Source organism: Muntiacus reevesi, chromosome 5 (genome assembly GCF_963930625.1).
Source record: "Muntiacus reevesi chromosome 5, mMunRee1.1, whole genome shotgun sequence".
NCBI lineage: Eukaryota > Metazoa > Chordata > Mammalia > Artiodactyla > Cervidae > Muntiacus > Muntiacus reevesi.
In genome coordinates, this window is record NC_089253.1 from 96,851,265 (window position 1) to 96,871,847 (window position 20,583).

General features: G+C 43.7%; 1 protein-coding gene across 4 annotated transcripts in view; it reads left to right on the forward strand.

Annotated features, from left to right (window-relative positions):
• GNB1 (G protein subunit beta 1) overlaps window positions 1-20,583 on the forward strand; it is a 76,966-nt gene that overhangs the window by 28,447 nt on the left and 27,936 nt on the right. For 2 of the 4 annotated variants that reach the window (XM_065935926.1, XM_065935924.1), the window contains exon 2: window positions 15,893-15,941. The exons of 1 other annotated variant lie outside the window; for it this stretch is intronic. The gene's annotated coding sequence lies outside the window, so the exon portion shown is untranslated. Of the gene's footprint in view, window positions 1-15,875; window positions 15,942-20,583 lie in introns of those variants that run through there. One more of the 4 variants, XM_065935925.1, reaches the window with a different exon arrangement.

The window sequence follows — 20,583 nt, forward strand, 5'->3', positions numbered from 1 at the left end:
TCTTCTCCAACACCACAGTTCAAAAGCATCAATTCTTTGGCCCTCAGCTTTCTTTATAGTCCAACTCTCACATCCATATGTGACTACTGGAAAAACCATAGCTTTGACTGTATGGACCTTTGTTGGTAAAGGAACACCTCTGCTTTTTTTTTTTCGTCTCTGCTTTTTAATATGCTAAGTTTGTCATAACTTTTCTTCCAAGGAGCAAGCGTCTTTTAATTTCATGGCTTTGCAGTCACCGTCTACAGTGATTTTGTAACCCAAGAAAATAAAATCTGTCATTTTTCCCATTGTTTCCCCATCTATTTGCCATGAAGTGATAGGACTGGACGCCATGGTCTTAGTTTTTTGTATGTTGAGTTTTAAGCCAGCTTTTTCACTCTCCTCTTTTTCATCAAGAAGCCCTTTAGTTCCTCTACGCTTTCTGCCATAAGGGTGGTGACATCTGCATACCTGAGGTTTTTGATATTTCTCCCAGCAGTCTTGATTCCAGCTTGTGCTTCATCCAGCCCAGTATTTCCCATGATGTACTCTGCATGTAAGTTAAATAAGCAGGGTGACAGTATACAACCTTGATGTACTCCTTTCCCAGTTTGGAACTAGTCTGTTGTTCCATGTCCGGTTCTGTTACTTCTTGACCTGCATACAGGTTTCATAGCAGGCAGGTAAGGTGGTCTGGTATTCCCATCTCTTAAAAAACTTGCTACAGTTTGTTGTGGTCCACATAGTCAAAGGCTTTGGCATAGTCAATGAAGCAGAAGTAGATGTTTTTCTGGAGTTCTCTTTGTCAGTGATCCCGCAGATGTTGGTAATTTGATCTCTGCCTCCTCTGCCTTTTCTGTATCCAGCTTCAACATCTGGAAGTTCTCAGTTCATGTACTGTTGAGGCCTGGCTTGGAGAATTTTGAGCATTACTTTGCTAGCATGTGAGATGAGTGCAATTGTGCGGTAGTTTAAAGATTCTGTGGCATTGCCTTTCTTTGGGATTGGAATGAAAACTTGACCTTGTCCAGTCCGGTGGCTCCTTCTGAGTTTTTCACATTTGCTGGCATATTGAGTACAGCACTTTTACAGCATCATGTTTAGGATTTCAAATAGCTCACTTAGAATTTAATCACCTCCACCAGCTTTGTTTGTGGTAATGCTTCCTCAGGCCCACTTGACTTCACCCTCCAGGATGTCCAGCTCTAGGTGACCACGTCGTTGTGGTTGTTATCCAGGTCATTAAGGTCTTTTTTCTGTGGTTCTTTGTATTCTTGCCAGTTTTTCTTAATATCTTCTGCTTCTGTTAGTTCCAAAACGTTTCTGTCCTTTATTGAGCCCATCTTTGCATGAAATGTTCCCTTGGTATCTTTAATTTTCTTGAAGGAGATCACTAGTCTTTCCCATTCTGTTGTTTTTGTCTATTTCTTTGCACTGAAACCTTAGGTCCATTATAAGTATTTATGTCTTAAGAACTTATAGCCCTTAAAAAAAAAAGAACTTATAGCCCTTTGAGAATGTAATACCCATAAATTGGAGGAAACTTTTTTATTTTATTCTTTTTTTTTTTTTTTTTGAATTATTTTATTCTTAACCATAAAGAAAGCTGAGCACCGAAGAATTGATGCTTTTGAATTGTGATGCTGGAGAAGACTCTATTTATAGAGTCCCTTGGACTTCAAGGAAATCAGAGCAGTCAATCCTAAAGGAAATAACCCTGAATATTCATTGGAAGGACTGATGCTGAAGCTGAAGCTCCTATACTTCGGACACCTGACTTGAAGAGCTGACTCGCTGGGCAGTAGGAGAAGGGGCGACAGAGGATAGATGGTTGGGTGGCATCACTGACTATCAATGGACATGAGTTTAAGCAAACTCTGGGAGATGGTGAAGTACAGGGAAGCCTGGCATGCTGCAGTCCATGGGGTTGTAAAGAGACACGACTTAGCAGATGAACAGCAACTACAAACCATTGTTGTTAGCCAATGGGCAGTATAGCTTCTCACACTCAGAATGTGCCAGAAGAGAAAAAAAAGAATGTGCCAGGACATGACTGTCTTTGTTTCCTGGTTCTTGGATTCTTGGGCAGTGCTGTTTTCTCTAAGCAACCGCGGAAACACCGCTTTATAAGGATATGACGTCATCAGAAAGGCTGTAGCACCACCTGCTGTTGGAACTGTGTACCATCTCGAGCTAGCTGCTTCCATGCTGTCTGTCACCTCTCAGGTTACTCTGTGCTCGTCTCAACTTCAAACTGTCTTACAACCTGGGAGTTTGCTGCATCTTTCCACTTTTGAGTTTGAGTACTGTGGTTTTAATAGCTCACAGTTGGCTTGAACTAATCCCTGCAGATTTGGGACTTGGGGGCTTCCAGGAGAAGGGGCTTACCCCCTGGAGGAGCCAGGTGAAGGTAGAAGGTGGGACCTTTTCCTGTCCAGGAATCAAATTTCAGTCATTCTGGACTGTTTTTCCTCAGAGGGGAAGTGGAAGGACCTGCAGGAAAACTAATGGTGTCAAATATAAAGAGGGTTTTTTTTTTTTTTTTTTCTTTTTATAAAGAGGTTTTACTGGCATTTATAATGTGTGTTTTATGGAAAAAGTGAAACTTATCATCTAAGGAACTTAAAAATCGACCTTCGGTAGCCTGTAATTTTTCTTGACAATTGTGACAAATGAACTGGAAACATAAATGACTTACCAAGATAACAGTGGCTGTCTTTGTTAGATGCCCTGATTCTGGCCATGGCCCTTTGTCCTGTTCTTGACATGTAAGTGGTAAGACGGTCGGGACAGCCATGAGTGCTTTAAAGAAAAATTATATTAGAGAGATTCTGCAGATTTCTTTTTTTCTTTTAGGGCTGCATGTGTTGACTGTAAGTTTTTGAGAACTGAATTATTACTTGCTGTATATATTTGGGTTTATGTATGATGCTTTATGACTCCTCTTTGCCAACTAGTTAAATGATACCAGAGAGAAGAGATACAGACTACAGATGTAACACACAGCAAGTTACATACAGATGTAACTTGCAGGGAGAAGTGTATTACTGTATTAAAGACACTAGTCTTTTTTTTGTCCAACCTGTGTTCTTTTCTAGGGACCTACCCCATCTCAGGGGCAGCCATCCCCTCCTGGGTTGCAGTCAGCTTTGGCCCACACAAAGGTTAAGACAGAGGGTGAAAAATAGGGAAAGTGCCCCCAGCCAAACTTCAGAAGGATCGCCAGGAGCCAGTCACTGGGCGCTGCATCCTGTTTCTCATGTCCAGCGCCACACCCTGAGGCTGTTGTGCTTGTCCTGGGACCTGTTGGATTCCTCCATTGCCCATGGGAATTTTCTCTTTTTGGCAAACAAAAGAGCCTTGACTAGACCAGTTAAACCTTCTGGTGGGTTGAGGGTAGGGGAAGTCAAGTCATTTTTTCGTATCTAGAAGTAACCATTTCCTAAAAGATGTAGTTCTTAGTAATGTCAGAGTTCTTTTTTTTCTTTATGTCCCCCCACCGTTGACAAATGGCACAGGTAATTGGACAGTGTATTTATTTATCCAGTGATAATATACGTAGTCGATAATATGAAGTAGATAGTAAATAGATGGGGAAACAGTGAGAGACTTTATTTTGGGGAGTTCCAAAATCACTGTAGATGGTAACTGCAGCCATGAAAGTAAAAGACGCTTGCTCCTTGGAAGAAAAGCTATGACCAACCTAGTCAGCATATGAAAAAGCAGAGACATTACTTTGCCAACAAAGGTCCATCTGGTCAAAGCTATGGTTTTTCCGGTAGTCACGTATGGATGTGAGAGTTGGACTATAAAGAAAGCTGAGGGCCAAAGAATTGATGCTTTTGAACTGTGGTGTTGGAGAAGATTCTTGAAAGTCCCTTGGAATGCAAGGAGATCCAACCAGTCCATCCTGAAGGAAATCAGTCCTGAATATTCATTGGAAGGACTGACACTGAAGCTGAAACTCCAATACTTTGGCCACCTGATGGGAAGAACTGACTCATTGTAAGAGATCCTGATGCTGGGAAAGATTGAGGGCGGGAGGAGAAGGGGACAACAGAGGATGAGATGGTTGAATAGCGTCACTGACTTGATTGACAGGAGTTTGAGCAAGCTCCGGGAGTTGATGATGGACAGGGAAGCCTGGCATGCTGCAGTCCATGGGGTCGCAAAGAGTTGACAACTGAGTGACTGAACTGATAATATATGAAAATACGAAATGATTAAAAGTCAGAATATGCTGTTCATGTAATGTGGTTTTCTTGAATGTCTTCATTGTGTCATTGTTTTCCAGGACACATCCCTCAGAAGGTTCAACAGTATGTGAATCTTTTCCCTTTCCTTTCTGAATTAATGTGATTTTACTTTCTTTAAAATATAACTTAAAAAAAAAATAAAATATAACTTTATTTTATTTTTGACTGTCCTGGGTCTTCTTGCTGTGCAGTCTTTTCTCTAGTTGCAGAGAGTGGGGCCCCCTCTTGGTTGCAATATACAGCCTTCTCATTGCAGTGGCTTCTTGTTGTAGAGCAGGGGCTCTAGGGTGGACGGGCTTCAGTAGTTGCAGCACGTGGGCTCGGTGTTGCGGCTCCCGGGCTCCAGAGCACAGGCTCAGTAGTTGAGGTGTACAGGCTTAGTTGCTCCGCATTATGTGGGATCTTCCCAGATCAGGGATCGAACCCATGTCCCCTCATTGGCAGGCGGATTCTTTACCACCAGGGAAGCCCCAATGTTATTTTTGGCTTTAAAAAAAAATAACAGTCAGAATTTACATTCTTAATCATCCCTTATTTCACCAAATTGTTAATTACTACATTAGTATGATTGGGAGGAGGAAATACCATCCACTAAAGAAAAAAGTGAAGAAATGTTAAAATATTTGGGAGGCCCCTTGATGCTAGACTCTTTGGCACCAAGAGTAGGGTGAAGAGTCTGATAACTGCGCCCCTGTGCCAGGCTATGTGTGTGCGGATACTTTTCCTCTCAGGTCTCCGAAATTATGTATCCTCACTTAACTCTTGTAGGTCAGGAGCTCACAGCGTCTAGTTCTGTGCAAAGATCTGCCCTCGTCCTTCTGTCATGGCCAGGGAAATGCCAGCTTCTCTCCAAGGAGTGCTTTCCTTACCCTGGACATAAGCACAGTGGCCGAGTGTTTATTACTCCTGTGAGGGGAGGGGAGTTACTTATGTCATATACTTGTTAATCTTTCCTAATAAATGAGTAACTTGGATGGAACTTTGATTTTTATACCTTGGTTTTCTTATATTCAGTAAGCTTCTTGGTGAATTCCTACGACTAATGATTCTTTGATCAAAGAGTATTTGAGTATTCACTTCCTTAAAGTTTAATTAGGAAGGAAAGTCTGGGACCAAAATGATATGTGTATGATGTGTATAGATCCTTCTTGAAACAGACTTTTGATTCCCATTTCTTTGCTGTGTTTCCACTTCTTTTCTGTGATCCCCTTCTCCCTCCCTACCCTTTTTCTCCTTTTTTTTGATGACTGAACTTTTTTGTACCAACAGGTTTGCATTTAAGAGAGGGATGGCAATTGGAGTACATTCAGGAGTGGGGAAAACAAAGTTACTGTGTCTGTTCCTGTCTGCGTCCATCAGGGTTTAGTTTACGCAGTAGTGAGAGCCTTAAGTGCGGGAGCAGGTCGGTGTGTGGACCCCTGCTTCAGTGCCTGGCACCAGGCAGAGCTGTGTTGAGTGCGTGAATGAAGGCTCATAGACCATTCATTGCTGGAGGTTCTGTAATCAGTTTACAGCTTCTGTCCTGCAGTGCTGCTGGACAGTGTGGCTGTGTTTTCAAACTGGAAGTCCAGGCACAGCTAGGGGCTCCTGTGGACTCGGTCCTGCTCCCTCAGTAAAACAAGCCACACGACTCTGTGGGTTCCCAGTCAAGTGACAGTTGTGTTTGCCGTGCACTGTAAGTGTGCACTGAGTGTGCAATAGCGTGCTCTCTAAACAGCTGTGCAGACCTGAAATGAGAAACACTTCACTGCTAAAGAGTGCTGACCATTGTTTGAGCCTTCAGTGAGTCAAATTAGTAACAGCAGGGATCACTGATAACCATGACAAATACAGTAATAATTAATAGGCTTGAAATATTTCAAGAATTCCAAAATGTGACACAGAGACACAAAGTGAGCAAATGCTGTTGGAAAAAATGGCGCCAATGGACTTGCTCAACACGGGCGAGCCTGCCACAGCCCTTCAGTTTGTAAAAAAAAATGCAGTATCTCCAAGTGCAGTCAAGCATTCTGCCTGTATGTGCTCCTGCCTCAGTCTGTCCTGAACCCGCGCCCGCACAGGGCTGGGTTTGCAGAATGCGTTTCTGACAAAGACCACGTGATCCATACAGACATCAGCTGAGCTGTACAGTGCAGAGCACTGCCGGCTTCTGAACCGCCTGAAGGCACAGAGTCTGTTCTTGCTCCCTTCCAGGTCCCCTTGTAAATTCCAGTGGCTTCAGAGACACTTCAACTCAGAGTGCCTTCCATGTTTCCATTTTTATAGGAAATATGTTCATGTCTTCAGCCTGTAAGTTTTGGAAGCAGGTTCCTATTCTTGAATGTGGGGGAATATTTTACTTTTTAAAATTTGTCTCTAATAACTCTTCAAGGGAAGAGTACACTCATGTTTCTCAGGTTTCTTTGTGAGGGACTAATGGTCAGGATCATGGTTCAAATCTGGCAGAGAGACCCAAGTTCACTTGGAGCGTTTGTGTCCATGTGTTTGGCCGTCCTCAGACTCAGTGAATCCGAGTCCTGGGGAAGGTGCCCGGATGTGTGGTGGGTAAGGTACAAGTCCTTTCAACTTTCTTCCTTAGGAGGAGTCAGATGTCAGAGCTCTCCTTTAGAAAGTTAAATCAGGTGATGATGAATAAGATGGTTGGAGAGAAAAAGAGGTGGCTGGGGAGTGAGTTAATAGTAAGCTCCGTGAAAACTGAGCTGGAAGGAGGCCAGCAGTGGGAGTGAGTCCAGGGTGGGAGAAAAGGAGATTGGTGGGATTGGGTGGCAGCTTGGGGTAGAGTTTTCTGTGCTAAAGAGGGTGGAGAATGAACTGTCAGGGGGTTTGGAAAGGCAAGCCTGTGGTTGTGATAGGATTGAGCCTGAGAGTGCAGGACCTGGGGTGCAGCCAGGAAAGGGCGCAGCAGGGAGAGCAGGGTCCCCTCACCTGGTATTCAGGGAGCAGGAGGTGACTGGCATGCCAGGTGTTGCTCGTACAAGTCAAGTAAGGGGACCAAGATCCGCGGTTGCCATTACCCAGGTGGGAGGCATGGGTTATGTGATTGGAAGCTAGGACAGGTGGGAATTTCAGAGACACTTTTGGTGAAGCCATAAAATGAGGAAAGAGGTCATGGCCTGACTTGCTAGCACTTAGGGAGTGGCTGCCCTGGTGCTGGTATGGGGTGATGTCCAGGCATTTTTACTAGAGGCACTTGATTGGAAGAAACAAATCAGCTGAAGTCAAGATTAAGAAAAGCAAGAAGAATTAATTATAAGTCTGGAATGCAGAAGCCCTGGGACAGGACAGGAGCCGTGGGGAGTGTGCCCCTCCTGTGTGTCCATGTTGTTCGTCTTTTTGCTGCTTAGTCCAAGCTGTGGTGGGTGGGCTGCCACAGGCCTCAAGTTCATGTCTCACTTGCTGCTTCTATTTCCACAGCATCAGGGGACACAGTTTGGTCTGACATTGGCTGGAGGGTACTTGTCCTTGGTGTGGTCAGCTCTGACTGGGGTGACGGGGAGCCTGGGACAGTCCTGAGACCAGGTTTTGGAGGAGGAGCAGTTAGGGCAGCTCTTAGGAACTCGGTTTGTAAGCTGACAGGCCCCTTCCCTCTAGAACAGCTGTGAACGCTTGGCACCATCCAAGGTACTGCCTCTTGGGGTCAGCGCGGTAGTGGTCAGAGAACTGGACGAGCCAGGTGGCTGGGGAGCGTGGTGGTCAGGGAGGTGTGATCAGCTCTGTCTCGAGGTCTAGTGCTGTTTCCTGGCAGAGGGGAAGAGAGGGCAAGGACATTCTGAGCAGAGGAACACATTTAATTTTTTATCTGATTTTCTTTTAAAAATTGCACACAGACTTGTTTTTAAATGACAGTAAGTATTGTGACTCTCCTTCAACTGTTAAACAAATAAATAAAACTAGGTGTCTCAGTGGTCAAGATTTTGCCTGCCAATGCAAGTTCAATCCCTGGTGCAGGATGATCCCACACACCTTGGAGCAACTAAGCCTGTGTGCCACAACTACTGAAGCCTGCGCCCTAGAGCCCGTGCTAAGCAGCAAGAGAAGCCACTGCGATGAGAAGTGGCTGGGCTCAAATCCAGGTGCCGGGTGTCATACCAGCTCTGCCCCTTGGTCTTAGCTTTGAGCCCAGTTACTGACCTTCCTCTGCCTTAGGTATCTTTTCTGTAATTTTGTAGAATTGAAATGCCAAGGAAGGATGATAGCAGTACGCACTTGTTAGACCCAGTGTTTCTGTTGGGAAGTAAGATGCTGCTGACTCTTGATCTGTGTAGCACATTTGTTCCATCTGGAAACTTTGAGGGTCCTGCCTTTGGTGTTCTGAAACATGATGTATCTTGATAGTGGTGTCTTTCCATTCATTATGCTTGGCCCATGGTGTGTCTTTTCCACCTGGAGATTGAGATAGTTCCAGGAGGAAATGATCAATGCCAGGAAGAGGTGGTGGTGTAGTTGTGCTCCGAGCATATTGCTGTTTTTATTCATTTTTCCACACTGATGTATCCCTGGCTATATATTTCCATAGCTCGTCGTCCAAGAATGTGTTAAATGCTCTGTAGTTACTGCTCTGCTTGATGGTAAAGTTACTCTTTTATTGCAAACATTTGAGCTATTCTCCTAGGCAGACCTAAATTGGGAGAAAGTTGGAGCTCTTTGCAGGTCATATTGCACAGGTTACCACCCTTCTGCAAAAAATAAGTACTTTCCCTTATAACTTTTCCCCAAGAGATTTATTGTCACATGTGGAAACCACATGCATGGTTTTGAAGTGTGACTTTTTTTAAAGCTTTAATGAACGCAAGAAAAGATAGGATAATTTTAAAAACAACTGAACTTGGTTAGAAGTTTTTTATTCGACAGCTGAAGTTAGCCAGAACTGTTTCTGGTTGGAGCATCACAGGCATTCCTGGGCGCCCCTTGCACCTTCACACGGAGCTGGCTCACCCCAGACTGTGATGGTGGGAATGGCAGACCAACGCGTTCTTTCATTTTCACACTGCTCAAGAATGATGGTGCAGACATGAGACTCCTGACATGTCACTGTACCACGTCACCACGACGTGTGGCTTGATAATGTTCTACAGGCTGGTCAGACTTGGAAAGGACCCAGCGGTTGGAGCTGTCAGGGGCTTTACAGTGGAGTTAAACTAGCGACCAGTAACAGAACACTGTCTGGAAAGTCCCCAAATATTTGTAAATTCAACAAAGATTACATCATAAGGGAAACTTGAAAGTATTTTAATTTGAATGAAAGCAAAAACAAAGCATACCAGCATTTGTGGAGCATAGTGAAAGCAGTGGTTATAGGGAAATATAAAGAATTAAATGCTGACTACAGAAAACAGTGGTCTTACAGGTCTTAACTTCTACTGTAAGAAGCTAAAAGAAGAGCAGATTGATTTTAAAACAAGCAGGAGGAGGACAATAATGACAAGAACAGAATTATGTGGAACTGAACGTAGAAACACAGATAAAATCAGTAAAACTGAATATTGGTTCTTTGAAAAAATCAAATTGATAAACCTCTAGCCAGCCTGAGAAAAATAGCACTTAAAACACTGTTAAAATGAAGAAAAATTAATGAAATATGAAAAACTAAAATTTAAGTATTAATTCATCTTTTAAAAAATGTACTCTTAAAATGCATTGATTGAGCTGTTAAATCATGAACATATTATTGTGCCAAGTTTTCCAGCTACTACAGAAGCTCTTTCTTACTATATTGGTCAGTGAAAAAAAATTTTTCCTTTTAATCTTTAAAATTAGTTATAAAATGTTATTTTCTGACTTTATCTTCAAGTAATCTCATCTTTTATTTGATCACTGCAAGGGTGTGTTTTTAAATCTATGTTTGCTGTTGGTTGGCCATATTATTTCCCTCCCCTAGTTTTTTTTTTTTTTTTTTTTTAATGTTATTTTTATTCATTTATTTTTGGCTGTGTTGGGTCTTTGTTGCTGCGCAGGCTTTTCTGTAGTGGCAAGTGGACTATCTAGTTGCAATGCTCTGGCTTCTTTCTCATCGCAGTGGCTTCTCTTGCTGCTTAGCACGGGCTCTAGGGCGCAGGCTTCAGTAGTTGTGGCACACGGGCTTAGTTGCTCCAAGGTGTGTGGGATCATCCTGCACCAGGGATTGAACTTGCATTGGCAGGCAAAATCTTGACCACTGAGACACCTAGTTTTATTTATTTGTTTAACAGTTGAAGGAGAGTTTTTATTTTTGCATCCTGCTAAATATTGGGGAGGGAGTTTAAGCTGATCACTTGAGCACTCTATGTATTAGTTGCTCAGTCATGTCTGAACTTTGCAACCCCATGAACTGTAGCCCTCCAGGTTTCTCTGTCCATGGGGTTCTCCAGTCAAGAGTGCTGGAGTGGGTAGCCATTTTCTTCTCTAGGGGATCTTCCCAACCCAGGAATTGAACCCGGGTCTGTTGCTTTGCAGGCAGGTTCTTTACCATCTGGGCCACCAGGGAAGCCCTTGAATAATTCAAATACATGTTTATTAAATCCCTTGCTTGAAGTTTTTCCATAATAAATGTCGATTGTATTATACACGTAGTTTTGAATAACTTTTGAAGCTAAATGGAGCAGTGAACATTCTGTACTTTGACCAAGATTTAGTAATTTCTAACATTTTCTTTCTCTGTGTGCTTTTTGGTGAACCATTTGGTTGTTGTAGGTGTCATGATACTGTATCTTTACAACTTCAGCCTGTCCCAAGAACAAGGATGTTCTTTTACACTTATCCCAAAATCTGAACATGGATTCAGTGATGCCAAATCCAGTCCACATTTAAATTTCCTCAGTTTTCTTCAGAATGTCTTCATACCCTTTTTTAAATTCAGGGTTTAACCAAGTTCAAGTGTACATTTTGTTGTCATGTCTCCTGAGGGCTGCTACATTTTGTAGTCTCCTGTAAAAAGCTTTACCTCTTCTTCTTTCTGTCTTATTTATCTGTTATTTGAGTATTATTGTGTGTGTGTGTGTGTGTGTGTGTTGTTTTTCCAGTAAGATATATTCTGTTATAGTTATTATTCCTTTTTACCCTCAGACTTACTCCTAAATTTGGTTAGAGTACCTTCTTCACATTATCATTTCCCACTCTTAAGAACAGTTTTGCGCTAAAGAATTAATCAGAACTGAGAAGTTTACTTTGTCTCGTACATATGCCCAGTCCTTTATGCAGAACTGTTAGGATTGGATTGTTCTGGAATTCAACACTTTTCAGGTTTTAGAAAGATGAAGGTGTGTGTGTGTGTCATATTTTCAGTGCCACCAGTAGGACTTAGACACCTCAAAGTTTGTGACAGAATACACGACTGTTCACATTGAGCAGGGACACACTGATCAGTGTCCTCATGCCTGCTCTGGCCAGGTATGGGTAATTCAGAACTGCAGAGAAGAAACCGGGCACCTGCGTGCTCTTGCTGTCTTGGGGTTGTGTTGGATATAGGAGGAGTCATTCCCAGGACCTTTCCTTGATCTGAAATTTTAACGTCATCAGTAAAGGAATTCTCTAGGTGTGTCTGTATAGAGGGTTTGGGTTTTAGATTTTGAAAAATACTGAAAAACAAACAATAATCATACAATTACTAGTATTTGGTACTTAAAATCTCATGATGTACTAGAATATGTACAAAGAAGTTCATCACAGAGATATTTAATATTGCTAAATTAACAACTACACTGAATCAAAACATTGGCTTAGTTGATCTTATCAAGACTGTTTAAGTGCCTAATCTTTGACATAATAATAATAATAATTGCCTTTTTGAAAATCTGCTCTGAGGATATTAGCCTAGTACACTTGGCAGTCAAGCACCTTGACTAAGGGAACCAGGTGTCTGTGGCCCTGAGAACGGCTGAGTACCCCGCCCCTCGCTTTTGTGCAGTGGCCTCTCTGCTCTGGACTGTGTTAGTCTGGTTGTCTTGGTCCTCTTCCTCCCGGGATAGTTTCTCATGCTTTGTCCTCCGCATTGTAGCAGGACCCAGGCAGGTGGCACACACATTGGTTTTGTTGCCTTGTGTTTTCAGCGTCTGGCACACTGTCTCACATTATAGGCATGGAAATTATTTGAGTGAATGGATGTTCAAGGGATTTGACTTCCAAGACCAGAGCTGGGAGGGGTGTGGTATGCAGCTGTGTGTCCCTGCGAGGGAGTGGTCTGGAAACTTCGTGCTGCACAGGTTTACCTAGCTGGACCATCCATAGAGGACCAGAGGGAGGGACACAGGGCTCACACCCCTCTTCCTGGAGGCGCGCCACTGGTCAGAGGAAGACTGTCTAAAAGCAGTGTCAGGATCGGCAAAGCGTTGTTTATTTGGGGTATTAAAAATGTTTGGTTTGCTTGTAAAATTGACTTTACAGTTGTGTGGTTTACCCTGTTGAATCTATGATTTGAATTTTATTTTACATACTTTAAATTTGACTAAAAGTTGATCTTTAAATGTTGGAGCCTTTTCTTGAAGTTTATGTTTGTATTTTCCTCCAACTTCTCTTTCTAACTGGATTGCTTTCTAAGAAGATTAAAGAAGAAATACTCAGCATGTGCTCATACCACCCTTTACCTCCCCTCTGTAGCCGCACCCTCCTGGTGGGCTTCAGGGTAACTGGAGTGTCCGCACGCCCGCCTGCTGCCCAGGGGCCATGCTTCCTTCTGACTGTGCTGTGCGCTGCAGACTCCCCTGTGAGCCAGTCAGCCAGGCTCAGTGGAGCAGTCTGAGGTACTGGGCTCTGAGGGGTCCAAGGTGTGGCTCACCCGCCACTGTGCTTTTGCCTCTGGTCAGTGTGGTGGCTTCGTAAAATGTAGGCTTTGGGTTTTTAAATCCCTGTTTGTCTGATTCCCTGTAAAAGTGGTGCTTCTGGTTTAGGATCACGTAGTCATGTATGGATGTGAGAGTTGGACTATAAGGAAAGCTGAGGGCCAAAGAATTGATGCTTTTGAACTGTGGTGTTGGAGAAGACTCTTGAGAGTCCCTTAGACTGCAAGGAGATCCAACCAGTCCATCCTAAAGGAGATCAGTCCTGAATATTAATTGGAAGGACTGGCCCTGAAGTTGAAACTCCAAAACTTTGGCCACCTGATGTGAAGAATTGACTCATTGGAAAAGACCCTGATGCTGGGAAAGATTGAAGGTGGAAGGAGAAGGGGACGACAGAGGATGAGATGGTTGGATGGCATCACCAGCTCAATGGACATGAGTTTGAATAAGCTCTGGGAGTTGGTGATGGACAGAGAAGCCTGACGTGCCACAGTCCAAGGGATCACAAAGAGTTGAACATGACTGAGCGACTGAACTGAATATATACTGCTGTCTGAGACTGTGATCTTGTTCTTTCTACTGGGTTCTATGGGCTGGGCAGTCAGAAGAAGAACCACAGTTGGGTCTTGTATTCAGCCAGAAATGAGTCTGGGCAGGACTCCCTGTGAATCTTGGGCAGTGGGGTGGGAATGGGAGGGGTTTGGAGGTGCTCTCAGCACCCTCTGTAGCTAGAGGGTAAACGCTCTTGGCTCCCACAGAATAGGCAACTTGAACTGCTTCATGCCTTGGGCCACAAGACAGTCTAGGCCTTTGAATTAGATCAAACTGTGATACATTTTTCTGACTTTTATACTTTTGTGTTCCTGTCTCTTGATGTGAAAAATCCCTGAAAGGACTTGCATTTGGAGATCCAGTTGAGGGCAGCAGTCAGCTTGAAGGAGTGGAGTGACTGTCACCTGGGGCCAGTATTGCTCTCCCCATGGAATGACTAGTGGTGTCTGGAGATTGGGGATTGTCACAGCTGGGGAAGGGGTGCTGGGGCCAGCCAACGGCTGAATACCTCCCAGGAGATGGGGCAGCCCCACCACAGAGAACAAGCTGGTCTCTAAAGTCAGCTGTGCCAAGACTGGGTTCCCCTCTTTTAAATTTGATGTCTGGGTGAAGCCTTCAGTGCCCACTCCTCAGAGCTCCGCTCAATAGGTTTGTGAGGGTGAGCCATAGTCTACCCTGCCTCCCTCTTATTCCATACCTGCTGGTTTGGGTTTTGTTTTTTTTTTCTTTTCCTTCTCTGTGATCTTTTGGCCTCCAAGACATGTGGGACCTTTGTTCCCTCACCAGAGATCAACCCCTGCCTCCTGTATCCGCAGTGCGAAGTCTCCACCACTGGACCACCAGGGAAGTCCCTGGTTTTTTTTTCCATGCACCTTTAACAGCACTTTTTCCTCCTCCCATCCAAGGTAAAATTCTTAAAACCATTTTGAAGTGGACTATCAGTGGCATTTTAGTAATTCACAGAGCTGTGCAGCTGCTGCATCTCCCTAACTCCAAAACACCTTCATCTTCTCAGGAGGAGCCTCTGTCCTTGTTATTGTGCAGAGTCCCTGCAACCCCTGCCTTCTGTCTTCGTTGGTTTGCCTGTTTTGGGTGTTTCACATAAACAGAATCATACAGTATGTGACCTTTTGTGCCTGGCTTTTTGACATAGCATAATGTTTTCAAGGTGTTGTCCATGTATCAGCACTTCATTCTGTTCTATGGACGAACAAGATTCCATTGTGTGGCTGGGCCTCGTTTTGTTTACCTGTTCATCTGCCGATATTTGGGCTGTTGCCACCTTTTGGCAGTTGTGACTAGTGCTGCTGTGAACATTTATGTGTGGGGACTGAGTACCTATTTTCAGTTCTTTCAGGTGTATAACTACACCTGAAAGTAGAATTGCTGGGTCATGTGGTGGGTCTGTGATTAACTTTTTGAGGAATCCCCACTCTGTTTCTTCCCTACTTTTATTGCCAGATAAGTAGTATGTGCTTGCTTATAACATATGCAGCATAATTCTACAATAAAACTATTTTGTTAAATAAATGCCTTAGAATTCACAGTTCAGCTGGGGGACATTTCAGCTTGTTGATGCCAACAAGTGATTGGCATCATCTGTTCCAACGCCCAGATTAGATGCATGTATGGGAGTTTCTAAACATAATGGTGAATTGATCACTAGGCAGGAGGTAGATAACCTGTGAAACATCCCAAAGTGGCCCTTCCAGGTAGAGTGTCATTTGGAGAGATTACCAGAGCATTTTAAAATGTATTGAAACTTAGTTTCTGGGAAAGAACAAGCATGTATTTCCAAAGAAATCTAGAATGAAATTTATTTTTGTGCTGGCTGCAGTATGATGAGAGGCAGGTCCAGAGGCTTATTGCCATGTCTTCTCTGGCATCCTGGACAGGAGGTCCGTTTTGTACAGTACCGAGGCAGCTGGAGGGGTGGGCAGGGTGTCTGTCTAGGTGGACTTGCCTGCTCTGAGGGGACACTCACATAAGATCTTCTGGGGGAGGTTACTCTTAGAAGTGTGTTGAATTACAGTGATTTTTCTGTTTTTGTTGTTGCTGTAATTTTTCTGGTAATACCCCTTCCCCCTGATTCTTTCCAGTTTAATTCAAAGTGTTTTCCCTGAGGCATTTTTAAGGTTTTTTTTTTTTCTTTTTTTTTTACGAAATTGAGATCATCTTTCTTCTTCTGCACATTGAAGAACTTAATGATATTAATACAAAGTACTGTTCAGTGATTTGGGGGAAAGAAATGGTGACAGGGAAGGGGTGAATTCATGGCTTCTTAAAGTGTATGGAATATTGTGTCTCACAACCTTAATCAATGCAAATACAGCCTTTTCTCTGTTGCAGACAATTTTACATGTGTGGGAGAACAGACCAGCAGCACTTCTGAATTAAGGTAATTTTGATATAATTTGATTTTATCAGTTTTTAAAGTAGAATGTTTACATTTCCTCAGGGTTTCTTCTTTTTAAGAACCGAGTTTTTGTGAGTTTTGCCCGTCTTTAAACCAGTGTTGGTTTTCAGAATAGACTGATCCAGAGAAAGGTGTTTTCTTCCAAGGCTCCCTCCGTTGTTCAGCATGGAGGGGTAAGGTTCTGGAGATGATGGTCCACATTCTGGACAAAAGCAGTATTTCTCCAGCTTCTTCCAGGAGAAAGCTGGAGAGCCCGTTTGTAATCAAGTCTTACTTGGAGTACCAGCTGATGATACAGATTGAAGGTGAAGGCATGAAATCCAGAAAAAACTCCAGTATGTTTGTACGAGGTGGGAGAGAGAAAGCAAAAGTGTCCCAGTTGTTAGGGGTGACTAGGTGAGGGCATCCAGTTCTTTGTTTTTCTTCCGACTCTTTGTAAGTTGAAATAATTTAAAATTGGAAAGCAAAACTAAATTGAATGAGTTAGGTGCTCGGACAGTTGGGAATCCTTATATAAAAGGTGAACTGGACACCACAGACAGGAATTAACCCAAGATGAATCATAGAACTTAACGTAAAGCCTAATACTAGAAAACCTCTAAACGAAAACATAGAAAATCACTGAGACTTCAGGTTAAGCAAGGATTTCTTTTCCTTTTTTCTTTTTGGCCACCATGCAACTTGTGGGGTCTTGGTTCCCCAGCCAGGGATCAGACCCTGTCCTCAGCAGTGAAAGTATGGAGTGCTAATCACTGTACTGCCGGGGAATTCTGAGGCAAAGATTTCTTAGTGACATCAAAGACACAGTCCATTAAAGAGAACATTTTTAAATTGGACATGGTGACAAATTTTTAAATGCCTGCTCCTTAGAATGAAAAGACAAGCCACAGAAATTATTAACAGATCGCATGTCTTCTAGGTAACCTGTATCCAGAATAAGTAAAGCACTCTTAAAATTCATTATTAAGAAAACAAACAACCTAGTACAAAAGCAAGTGATTTGAGCAAACACTTCACCAGAGAATATAATGAGATAGCAGGTGAGCACATGAAAAGATGGTCAGAATTATTAGCCATTGGGGAAATGCAAATTAAAACCACATCAAGACACCACTAACCACCTACGCCAGTGGCTAAAGTGCAGAAGACTGCCCGCACCAAGTGCTACCGAGGTGTGCCGCATCAGGCTCCAGGGCACGGATGGTGGGCGTGGAAAATGGTGCAGCCGTGTTGAAAACAGCTCAGCAGTTTCTGAATATGTTAAGTACATGCTTGTTATATATGATCCCGGCGTTCCACTTCTGGTGCTTACCCAGGAGAGATGAGGGCAGGTGTCCATGTAGAGACCATGCTGAGGGCGCACAGCCAGAGCACGGGAGGGTGCGTCCTGTGGGATTCACGTGTGTAAAGTGACAGAAAGCAGACTTGTGATTGCTGGGGGTGGGGGCAGTTACAGAGGGGCACAGGAGGCAGGGTGTGGCCATGTTGGTTGTCTTCAGGGAGGTGTGGTTTCAGAGGTGTGTTAATCTTTCAGAATGTATCAAACTATCTGTTTTGTTGTGTTACTTACTTTCAGAAAATATTTTTTAAACCGAAGGAACTGTTAGCATGTGAGCTGATGAGCTGCCCCGGCCTCAGTCTGATGAGTCCCTGGTTGGTTACCCTGGCAGCCACTGTTATGCATAGTTCCACCTCTGGAGAGACCTATTTCACTGGCTGGGTAGGAAGTGCAGCAGGTGAAGGAAGAGGTGGTTTTCTGTTACTAAAGCATTTCAGGTGGAAAATCCTGTTAACTGCTTTTGTAACAAGTTCTATTTAGTGAAACTTTGCTGTGGTTCAGTCAGGTGTTAAAGACCTTTTGTGGATCCTCATTGAGTCCTTGTGGCCTGTGAGGTAGGGATTGTTTGTGTCTCCATTTTCAGACCAAAAGCCAGACTCAGTGGGATTACACCTGCTGACGAGTGTCAGGCCTGGGGGATGAATGTGCAACCCCTGCCACATGCAGCCGCACTGCCTCCACCAGCAAGGCCTGCTAAGGCACGTGGGACACCCAGTGGAGTTCATCGTAGTTTGCCAGAAGTGAGTGTAAAGACAGATTATCTGCACAGTGGTGTGCATGTGGCACGGTGGAGAGCAGTCTTCCCCCAGCCTGAGGGTGGCAACCTCTCAGAGGGGCCTCTGTCACGTGTGGCTGACTTCCAGTCCCACCACCTTTCCCGTTTAGCCCTTCCTTCCTTCTGGGTGCGGGCGTCTTAGATGGCGTCCATTGTGTATTAAACTTGGCTGTGAAATCATTAAAGCGGAACTTCCTGACTCTCACAGGGCGTCTGGGGAGACCTGAGTACTGGGGTGGGGGTCTCCCCATGAACCATTGAGCATTTGGAAGCTGCAGAGGCTTCCTGGATGCTCAGGTTGTGGGGGCGACAGCCTGCAAAGGTGGGCTCTGGGCAGCAGGTCGGCTCTCCCCTTTTGGAACCTGCCCGCTGCACCCTGCAGCCCTGCCTTCTTGGGCTCCTCGGCTCCCACTGTGCAGTGCTGCCAGGGCCCTGGGGTCTCCTAGGTCTGCTCCGATGCTGTTATGTATAAATGCAAGGTGAACTGAGATGCATGTTCCTTTCTGGTTCAAGAATTTTCTTAACAGGCACAAAATAGTATTCATGTGCTAGGTTAAATAAGTCTGAGTTTTAAATTATTCAGTACAATAGCAGTATGTTGGCAACTTTTTAAAAGCTTTCTATAACATGCTTCTTATTAGATGTTTTAATATTATGAAATGTAAATTCTTCATTTGCATTTTACTATTTTGAAGATAGAAAAACTACTATTTCCAAATGTGACATTGCATAGGAGCCATAATTACCTTCTGTGGTGGTAAAACTAGATAGTGCTTTCTGAGTGATGGGCTTTAGTAAACAAAATAGGGAATGGGCAGTACTTGATACCATCTCTGTGTAGGGAGGATGGAGCAGCCTTACAAAAGGTACTTTTTTACTTTCTTTGTGCTCTGCAGTCTGTCCATGGAGCTGGAGTATTTTCCTACTGTCTCCAGGTATATGGTTGGTTTTTTTAAAGAAATTATTTTGGTGGGAGGAGGTGGCTTTGTGCAGCTTGTGGGATTTCAGTTCCCCAGCCAAGGAGCAAACATGAGCCTGACAAGCAAAGTGCCAAGCCCTGACCACTGGAGTGCTGGGGAGTTCCTGGTGTGTGGTTAGTTTTTGTTACACAGTAAACCCCTCTGGGTGCTTTTAGCCCTGTGATGGTCCCTCTCACTCAAGGACTGGTGCCAGGTCTTGAGAAACCAGGGAAGTATGTGCTGGAGGGTGTGGGAGCCACTTCCAGGCAGCAGACCAGATGCCTACATGGCACCAGGGGCTTTTCCTCTGCCCTGATGTCTGGGTTTGTGTGGATTTCTTAAGTTGATACACAGGTTCTCTGAAATTGTTTGCGTGGAAGTGGCTTTTAGCTGTCAGTGACTTTGTGAATTTATCTGTGTACGTTTTATTATGATTTGAAAGTATAAGAACATTTATTTTCAAAAGGTAGTAAGCTGAAAGGACTTCCTATGTGGCGCTAGTGGTAAAGAACCTCCTTGCCAATGCAGGAGATATAAGAGATGTAGTTTCAGTCCCTGGGTCAGGAAGATTCCCTGGAGGAGGGCATGGCAACCCACTCCAGTATTCTTGCACGGAGAATCCCATGGACAGAGGAACCTGACGGACTGCAATTCATGGGGTCGCAGTTCATGGGGTCGCAAAGAGTAGGACAGGACTGAAGTGATTCAGCACACACTGAGACTCCTCTTCCTGCTTAGAGAACATCAGCTGGGGGCCTGGAGCCAATCAGACCTTTGTAGCACTGATAGGTAAATTCACTTTCCCTATAGAGTCTATCTTGTATCTTTTTTTTTCTATTTACAGAACTAATATACTATCATTGTATCAATTGATTTCTGGTGAGAATGGTTACATTTTTACGTTGTACTGGTGCTTCAGGGAATATGCTTAAATTGGCCTTAGATAGTAGATTGAGAAGGAGGCTATGCTACATTGTTGTAAATGTAAAGTATGAGAAGCAAGTCTTCCCTGTATGCATTGTCTAGCAGTAAACACTAAGTGGGGGTTGTGCTTTTTCTTTAAAAACTTGTATTTGGGGGACTTCCCTGGCAATCCAGCAGTTAAGACTCTGTACTTAAGACTCTGCACTTCTAATGCAGGGTTTGTGGATTTGATCCCTGATCGGGGAATTAAGATCTCATATCTGCCGTGTGGTTTGACTAAAAAATAAATAAAATTTACATCAGAAAATTGAGAAACAGGAAAATCTCATGAGATAGCTTAGATGTTGGGGGCAGACTATTTAAATCATTGCATTCTTTTAAAAATATTTTATTATTTTTGGCTGCTCTGAGTCTTCATTACTGTGTGGGCTTTCTGCAGTCGGGAAGAGCAGGGACTGCTTTCTAGTTGTGCTGGCTTCTCTTGTTGCAGTTCATGGGCTCAGTTGACTTGTGGCATGTGGGATCTTCCCATACCAGGCAGGCATATTCCTATCCCCTGGACCACCAGGGGTGTCCTAAGTCATTGCATTCTAAGAAAATGTAACACAGTGTCAAAGAACATGTGTA